Source organism: Sinocyclocheilus rhinocerous, unplaced genomic scaffold (genome assembly GCF_001515625.1).
Source record: "Sinocyclocheilus rhinocerous isolate Xijiao unplaced genomic scaffold, SAMN03320098_v1.1 scaffold141, whole genome shotgun sequence".
Taxonomy (NCBI): Eukaryota; Metazoa; Chordata; class Actinopteri; order Cypriniformes; family Cyprinidae; genus Sinocyclocheilus; species Sinocyclocheilus rhinocerous.
The window spans coordinates 299,291-308,529 of record NW_015642068.1 but is presented as its reverse complement, the minus strand read 5'-3'; positions in this window follow the sequence as shown (position 1 = coordinate 308,529).

Genomic DNA, 9,239 nt, shown 5'->3' with positions numbered 1-9,239 from the left:
TTCAAGTGTAACCATAATGAAATACTGTTATTAAACCATTTCAATAAAAAAAATTATGTGCTAACTAGTCTCAATTCAACATTAACATTTAAGTGCTTCCTATTGCAATACCATATTGGCTATTTTAACTGCGCTTATTTCCGTCGTTGTTAGGTTAGAATAATGCATGCTTTTACCTCTATATACTGTATCTGATTAGCAATCAGACACCTTTTGACTCTGTCCACAATACACTCTCAGAAAAAACAGATACAAAAGCTGTCACTGGGCAGGTACCTTTTCAAAAGGTACACTTTTGTACCTTCTAGGTAGTAATATGTACACTTTAAGGTACCAATATGGACTCTTTAGGTACAAAGGTGTGCCTTCTGACAATGCTGCTCTTGAGGACACAAAGCATTAGACATTTTGTACAGATATTGTAATTACTTACTAGCATAAAAAATATTTTTAAAATATTGAATTAAAATAACAGATCCTTTGTGATCATCGTTAACTTCAATGAATGACTATAATTATATTTTATAACATAAATTAAAATTTGTCTGATCTTTTCTGGTATGACAAATAAACATGGCAAGAATTATAATATAAAATAGAACTTTGAATAGAATAGATTTTTTTTCTCCATTCAGGGACAGTTTAGCATCTCTAAATTTGTACTATGCTAAATATCCCTTTAACTTTCTGCTTTGTTTATAAGCACAGACTTGACCCAAAATAAAACGGCTGCAGGCCACAGACCCGGGTCTTTCCTGAAAGAAGACACTTAGGGTTTTCTTGTTCAAAAAGAGAATTAAAGTTATAAACACCACTGCACTGAGCCTGAACATGCTAAATGATTTTGAAGGAAACTGAAATTACACAAGCTACAAACAGGTCCAATGACATATGAATTTAAGTCTAATAATAAGTGCTATTACCACTGTTCATAATTACTTATATCCTTTCTATAGACGGCACCGCTTGTCTTGGCAAATGTCGTAGGAAAAAATCACAATGAGATCTCTTTAATATTTCAATTGTTTGTGCTAGACAGCAATGGAGAATAAATCATCTCAGAAGACATGAAATGTGTGCTCAGATACGACCAGAAAGTGTCCAAATACATTTTTGTCTTTACTTTGAACCCAATAATCAACTTGCGAAATGTTAAGCATGAAAAGTTAGGGTTAGTTAGGGTCCCAAAATCATCAGACTACAGTAAAGGTAAAATGGAAAAACAAACACAAAAATGCGTGGTGCTGGCCAAAGCAAACACTGGTGCACTTTCTTTCTTTAAAATAAATACCTTGGTTGGATGTTTTGTTCTAGCTAATATCTGATGCAAAGGCATTTATTGATTGTAAGTGTGGTTTAAGTGTCCAGATATTTTATAGGAACGCTACTTTTTGGGCTTATTCAAAGGAAAATGTGAAACGCATTCTGTCTCTCCTTTAGATATAATCTCTCTCTCTCTCTCTCTTACACACACACTCACACAAACACACACACACACACACACACACACACTCACACACAAAATGAGTAAAAAGATTGAATACACTTAGAGTTTTTCCAAACAAGCCATTTGCACACCAATTGTTTTTTCTTTTCTTTTCTGTGAAGGCAGAGAGACAGAAGGGGTCCGCCTCATTCCCCTCCTTCTCTTTCTCTCTCTCTCTCACCCTTTCTTCATGGATTGCTTCTTTACTCCTCCCAACGCATGTGAATAGGGGGTTAGAATAAATTAATGAAAGAGTGAGTGGATGTGAGAATCACACATTTATATGCACACAGCTTAGATCTGTAGGCAAAAATAAATAAATAAATAAATGCCACAATTTTTATTTAAGGGTAAATGTTGGAACTTCAGTGTATAATAATCAGGCAACATCACAATTTCAGCAAACTTTGTAATACATTGTAAGACATAAGAGGAAAGTAAATATATATAAGAAGTTTAACACTTTGTTCAAATACCTAATAGTGTTCTTGCCTTTACAAGCAGCACAAAAAAAAAATGTAAATAATAAAACAGGGCCAATACTTTTTATCCTCTGTAATAAAATTAGGCATTCCTCTACAATTTCCAAGTCCCAAAATCATCAGACTACAGTAAAGTTAAAATAGAAAAACAAGCACAAAAATGTGGGGTGCTGGCCAAAGCAAATGCTGGTGCTGTCTTGGGATGCAGCAGGTTGACGAAACCTTGGCTGACCTGCCTTTCCGGTTTCCCTCTTTGGGACAGGAGCCTAGAGAAAGAGTTAACACTTTACCAGCCAGAGGCAGAAAAGGTTGTCTGTGGTGGGTTGTTTAAAGGTGTGTATAGGGAATAAAGGTGTATTAATGCATCACTCTACAGCAGGCACGTGCACACATAGACATCAAAGGAGGCTTGAGCACCTGCCCTTTTTCTTCCTCGAGAACAAGTGCCCTTTTTTCTGGGGAGTTTTATTTATTTATTTATTTATTTTAATAAATGAATATATGTGTATATGTGTGCATGTGTGTGTATCTGTTTGCTTTCCCTGTCAAACAAATAAACAATCAATATATCAGGTCAGGTCAGGTCGGGAAATGTATGAGACTTCCGAGTTCCGATGCCTTTCTCCTCTCCGCGTCTTCGCGCAGGCGCAGCACAGCAGTGTAGCACACATTGATCGGCACATGCACATCACAAACAGGCAGAGAGCCTCCCTCCCTTTCCAGCTGTGTTTGTCCGTATTAATGCATTTGTAACTGCAGGTTAAATGCATTCATGTCCTGCATTAAACAGTATGTAAATGCATCGTAATGCCACTTCTAATGCAGCTTCTGTGTTTTCTCTGCATTGCAAAGATTAATTTTGTCAATACCGATTTCATTTGCTTGGTAACAGCCCAGATGACTTATTATTCTAATTGATTCAATTTAAGAATTTGACTGAAAAGATGATGCACACTTTTAGAAAAAAGGGCTTTATAAAGGTAAAACCATAAAAGGTGAACTGATCACCGCACAGAATATGCAGAATATCAAAAACTTTAGGAGTCAGCTGTCCACGGTAGTCCTTAAGATACCAGCACAATAACACACTCGGCAAAATATCGTCTAATTATCGTTATCGGTAAAATCCCTGAAAATATTGAGATATATTTTTGTCAATATCGCACACCCCTAATATATTTAAAGTTTTGTTTAGGAAAAATATTTAAATAAATATGAGAAGTGCCCTTTTTTCCACTTGAGCCCCTAAAAATATCTGTGCACGTCAGAGGCAGAAAAGATTGTCTGTGGTGGGTTGTTTAAAGGTGTGTATAGGGAATAAAGGTGTATTAATGCATCACAGGAAGTGGAGAGGGAATTTGTGTATCATTACAGTTTGTAAAGAAGTTTGAATAAAGCCAGTAAAAAGTAGCTGGTTAAACTCGTGGCCACGTGAAATTATGTTGTTCCCTCAACAGAGGATCTTGAGGCCACTACTTCATATTGCGTGGCCACAACATAAGGATGTTGTTACCTCGATAGAATGACCTTGTGAACATGACATCACGTTTTTTCATTATCGCTCCATTCACAATAATGAGTGGTGGCTAGATGTTTCAGATTCTGTAGAGTATATGACTGGACAGAAAATCTGCCGCACAGAATGTGCAGAATTTACAGAATGATGTCATTACAATTTCTGAACCGTATTGGTGGTAGAGAAAGACCGTACATTTTGAATGCATATATCTTCTAAATGCAAATTGTGTGCACCATGACTCGGACCAGTGAACAGACTTCACATTGGATGCACTCGCCACTAAACTGATGGACTCCACAGCAGATGTCCTCCTGAGATGCCCCTGGCTTCTACATCACTCTCCAGCGATCTCATGGTCCACCGAAGTGCTAGCGTGGGAAGAAACTGCTTCCAGCGGGAAGCGGGCTCTGTTCTGTTCTTGTCTGCTCTCCCATCGTCCAGGGTCCAAGAACATCAAGCTGGATGATCTGTCATGACTCCTAGTTCCAAGCCCTACTAGAAATCGCAGAAGCTTCCACCACTGAAACTGCTTCACCAGGAAGCCTGTAAGGGCTCTTTACATAACCTCTGTTGTCAAAGAAACAACTGAGATACTGAAAAGTTAGCTTTTTTTTTTTTTAATATTATTTTCTTATGTATCTACACCAGGACCACTTGAGCATTGACCAACAGTAGAGGCTGTCAAGTGATGTAATTTGAGAGTCAGCTTTGTTTTCAATGCTCAAAACATTTGTACACTAATGAGCTGTAGTGTGCTTTTCTCAAATTTGTATGACCACTAGAGAACAGAGAGAAAACGTTTCCAAGGAACTGAGATAATGCCACGGAATGCCTTGCATTTAAAGGAAGAGGAGTTCAGCAAAAGCACACACACAAATCCACAGTGTCGACTTAGTGGCCAGACGTGATAAATCATTGCCAGAGTAGTTGACGTGAAGCAGTTTGTAAGCCTTAATGAGGCTCTTCCGATGGCCAGCTTGCTGTCGTTCACTAATTAGGTTTGTTTATGCATTTGTGTTTGAGTGGGACTCATAGAGATGGATGGAGGAACGGGGGAGCGAGGGAGTCGCTTGTCTTCTTCTTCAGCAGCAGCCTGTGATGTTGTGACTGCGCGGTGACATGCCATCCAGGAGAGGGAGAAATAGGAATATGAGATAGAGAAAAAAACTATATTTTCCTAAACGTATCAGCCACCAGAAGCATGGGGAACACATGGGAAGAAAGAGAGAAAAACAGTGTTTATGTGAGCTGTTTTTTTTCCCTTTCAATCTCAAAGTCAGCAGTATCAGTCTAGAAAGAGAAAGAAAGGGAAAAAAATAAAACCAGTAAATGGGTGTTTTGGTGAGCTGAGAGTACAAATTGCATTAATATTTAGATTTTTACACTCGCTGGGACACATTTCTCAATACTTGGGTCACTTTTTAAAATTTTCAACTTGGCACAGCAATAAATGTCTCATACAAAATGCACTAAAACATGTTTAAAATCAAGCCATTCTTCCGTAACACTAAGAGTGTCACCTATCAAACACAGTGTATTACTCATAAAACAATGACCTACAAACTCAAGTAGCATTACACAGGGGGGGGAGGGAATGACAGCTTTCTACTGTTTAGAATTCACTTCAGTGTATGTCACATGATCCATGTCTACATTACAGTACAAAATTATTACCAAGTAGTCCCATTTTGTATAGATGACAATGGAAATGAAAGACGTGTAGGTGTTCAGCTACGTCTAATCGTTTCAATAGTATTTCATTTTTTGCACTTGAACTAAAGTTTAACTTAAGTCAGTTTTGAAAAAAGTGTGCAAAGGTGCAAATTGGCCTTTAGTTACATAGAGGGTTGGCAGTGGTTGTGTTTGAGTGAGAAAAGAGTTCATGTGATTTGAAAGATGTAGTCCTTGAATGCATTTTGTACCAAAGCAATGAGAAGCGATCCACAGTTTAGCCCACACAGACTGCTGTTGTGCTCAGTGCGTGAAAACATTTTGAAAATGTGACCTAAGTATTGAGTTAATAATTGACTTAATTATTTTATGAATAAGCAGTTCATTAAGAAGAAAGCATCTATTAAACAGAACAGCTAAACATGATACCGGACATGCATTACTGCGTTCTTTTGGTTACACTTTTTTAAGTACCTTTGCATCTATATGTCAACTAACTCTCATTGGAGTATTAGTAGACTGTTAGGCTAGGGTTAAGTTTAGGCTTAGGGGTTAGGGTTAGTAGAATAAGTTGACATAGTTACTTATAAGTACAATGTGTGTTGGGGAACCATCAAGTCAAGTCAAGTCACCTTTATTTATATAGCGCTTGTCCAAAAGGTAAAGGGGGAGGTGTTGCTTCAATTTATAACAATGTTTTCAGTATTTCTCAGAAGGCGTGTTTCAAGTATAACTCGTTTGAAGTAATGGTGCTTCATATAACATTATCCAGAGAAACAAGTGTTAATGATAAATCCCCTGTGTCGTTTGTACTGGCTACTGTATACAGGAACCATCAAAATAAACTGTTAGCAGATATTAAGCAGACAGTCTACTTTTACTTCAATGACTGGCAGTTGAAATAGCTGCAAAGTTACTTACAGTTAGTAGAATGTCTAAAGCGTAATCATATCTCATCTCCCCACTGGACACACCACTCTTAATTAGAGACTTTTTTATTATTATTATTGGTAACCATGGATCTAGTCATTGTAGTTAACCAAAGACTGTGGAACATGTGACTGTGTAGCATGAAAGATAAATGTTTACGTTTGTAGAAGAGCTTATTACTTAAACCTACATTGAACAACACTTTAAAGCAATTCAGAGCTTACAATGTACTTTTAAAATGAAGTCTGATTAATAGGATTGCTTTGCATAAGCGTGTCACTGCATGACATACAGAAAACGATCAGATGATTGTTTTATTTTAAAGCTGTATCTACTTGGCTAAGCATAAAACCTTGGTCTTGGTGAATTGGTTATGTGTTCTGTGAGTAGGTGGTCTTTCATTGTTGTCTGGGGGCACATCGGGATGCATTAGCGTTTACACTACAAATGAAATGTTGCCCTATGTGTCCCTGAGCAGCTTCAAAGCTGGACATCTGATTGGATCACAAATGCATTCGAGGACATATTTGGACACCTTTTATACCTGTATTTGGCACTGTCAGCTTGTGACTGGATCTCCCGAAATGGATGCTGATACCAGTTGTTACCATATCTGGAAAATCCTCTTTTTTTTCCTTGTGTGAAAGTGGTGTTTAAGATACAGTTCAGGTCCAGAAGGGGTTCAGCAGACAGGGAAATAAGGAGAAGAGGGTTAAAGGACACTGTTAGGCTTTAAGGATGCCTCCTGCTCACTAAACACACAATCACCTGATCCCAAATCATCTATAGCAGATAGCTTCTGATTATATATGCTGTCTGTGAAGCAGGGATTTTCTAAAAACAAAGGTGGTTCTTTGTAGCACCTTAGGTTCAGCTAAAGAACCATAAGGCTCTTTAAGGTTCTTGAGTTTGCTATGTTGATGTTACATTTTAGATTCTAACTGTAAGATTCTTATACCTTTAAATCACCAGTACATATATGGTTTTCTAAAGAACTACACAATTAAAAGTAAATTTAGAAACAGACCAAGAATTGTCTTTAATCTTACCCTGTATAATTCCACTCAAATTTATGAAAGGCTGTTAAAAGATAACTGTACACTTTATATTTTGCAATATGACTTTATAGCTTACAATTTGACTTAACATGCCACAATCTGACCACAGTCTATGTAGAGGATTTAGGAATTGCCTCTAATTTGCAGCTTTATAACTTAATAAATTGTACAATTACATTTTCAAGTATGACAGTTCTAGTAATTGTGACTTTTTACTGTGACTAATTTATTTTTTTAAATTGTCTTACAAACTTTTCTTGAGTTGTACAGAAGAAAGTCATACAGATGACGTGAGGGCGAGTAAAAAAAAAAAAAGAATTTCCTTTTTTATGTAAGGTAATCAAAGTGAGTGAAAGGTAATCAAACAAAAATGAATATATGTACAAAATATCTCCAACAGAAACACATCACAGACATATACACTAGAAAAACTCACAAGGCCATGCTAACAATTGTAAAAAGTAGTGTTACAGCCATCTTAATTTTCTTTGAATAGAATTAGAGGAGAATATTTCTCTTGTTATTTTGCTAATGAAGAATCCATGAACTTTGTTATTCTTTTGAACTGAATAACTATCCCTAGTGTGTGTAAACCGGTTACTGTAGGACACCTGTGGGGTCCTGCTTAAAGGGATGTAGTAGCAGGGATATGATGCCTGTCTGTAAAAACAAACAGTTTTCAACTGCATGGTACATTGACGCCTTGTTAATTTAACGCCAATTATGTTGAACTCATTTAGAATGAAGGAACATACGTTGGTCAAAGGAATTATACTTCTGTTGGATGAAAATAAATGGATCATATTTATCAGGAAGCGTAGACTGTATGGCTGGTACAGATGGTGAACAATGAAATAAAATGATTCAGAAAGTTTCACATAAATCCTGCTCAGACATCCCAGACAAATACACACAGACAGCCAGGGGTCGGGCAGTCATCTCTGCTCAGTCAGACGGGGATGGCAACATGCCATGGGGTAGAAAGAGCACAAACCGCCCCCACAACCCACCCTGTGCTCTGTCTTACAACCTGGGGCTCCTTCCTGAATTAGCCCCCCACAGGGTGGAAAGATTTAGACAAGAGGACTAGGACAGCTACACACATACAAGAACACAAGCAGACACGCTCACACTGACCCGTGTAGTATAACACAAGTGGACTCAAGACTAGGCCTAAAGATCTACAGTGCATATTCTGTGTTGTAAGGACAAATGCTTTTTGATAGCATAAAATACTACATTGAAAAAAAAATTACTTTTTTTTTTTTTACAATCACTAGGACACATTTCTGAATACTTAGGTCACGGTCTATGTGGGCTAAACTGTGGATAATTTATCATTGCTTTGGCACAGAATGCATTCAATGATGACATCTTTAAAATTATCCTTTTGGTTTCACTTTATTTTGATGGTCCCTTTTGAACATTCTGTTGACTATAAGTAACGTTGCACCTACATGTCTACTAGCTCTCATTAGAGTATTAGTAGAGTGTTAGGGTTAGAATAAGTTAACATGTACTTGCTGTCAGGGTTGCACTACTGTGAGGAGACGAAGGAGCGTGGAGACGAAGGAGATCCAGAACAGAAATACTCTTAATGAAACCAAAATAACAGGGAACACACACGTAGCACACGGGGTAGACATTTGAGACTGAACCCAGGACTCAGGAAAACACAGGGCTTAAATGGGGGGGGGGCGGGTGCCCTAGGCTGGTGCAGGACGGGGACAAGGAAGGCCTCCAGGCAGGATCAGGCAGTTCTGGGGACCATGGTGGATCAGGAAGTTCAGGAGGCCATGGCGGAGCAGACAGTTCCGGGGGCCTGGCCTCGGCACTCAGCCCAGCCTCTACTGCCGGATCCCTATAACCCCCACCCTCCACCCCTCCTTGGGCTGGAAGTGGGAACTGGAGCCCTCCTAGGGCTGGACGTGTGGACTGGAGCCCTCCTAGGGCTGGACGTGGGAACTGGAGCCCTCCTAGGGCTGGACGTGGGAACTGGAGCCCTCCTTGGGCTGAACGTGGGAACTGGAGCCCTCCTTGTGCTGGACGTGGGAACTGTAGCCCTCCTTGGGCTGGACGTGGGAACCGGAGTC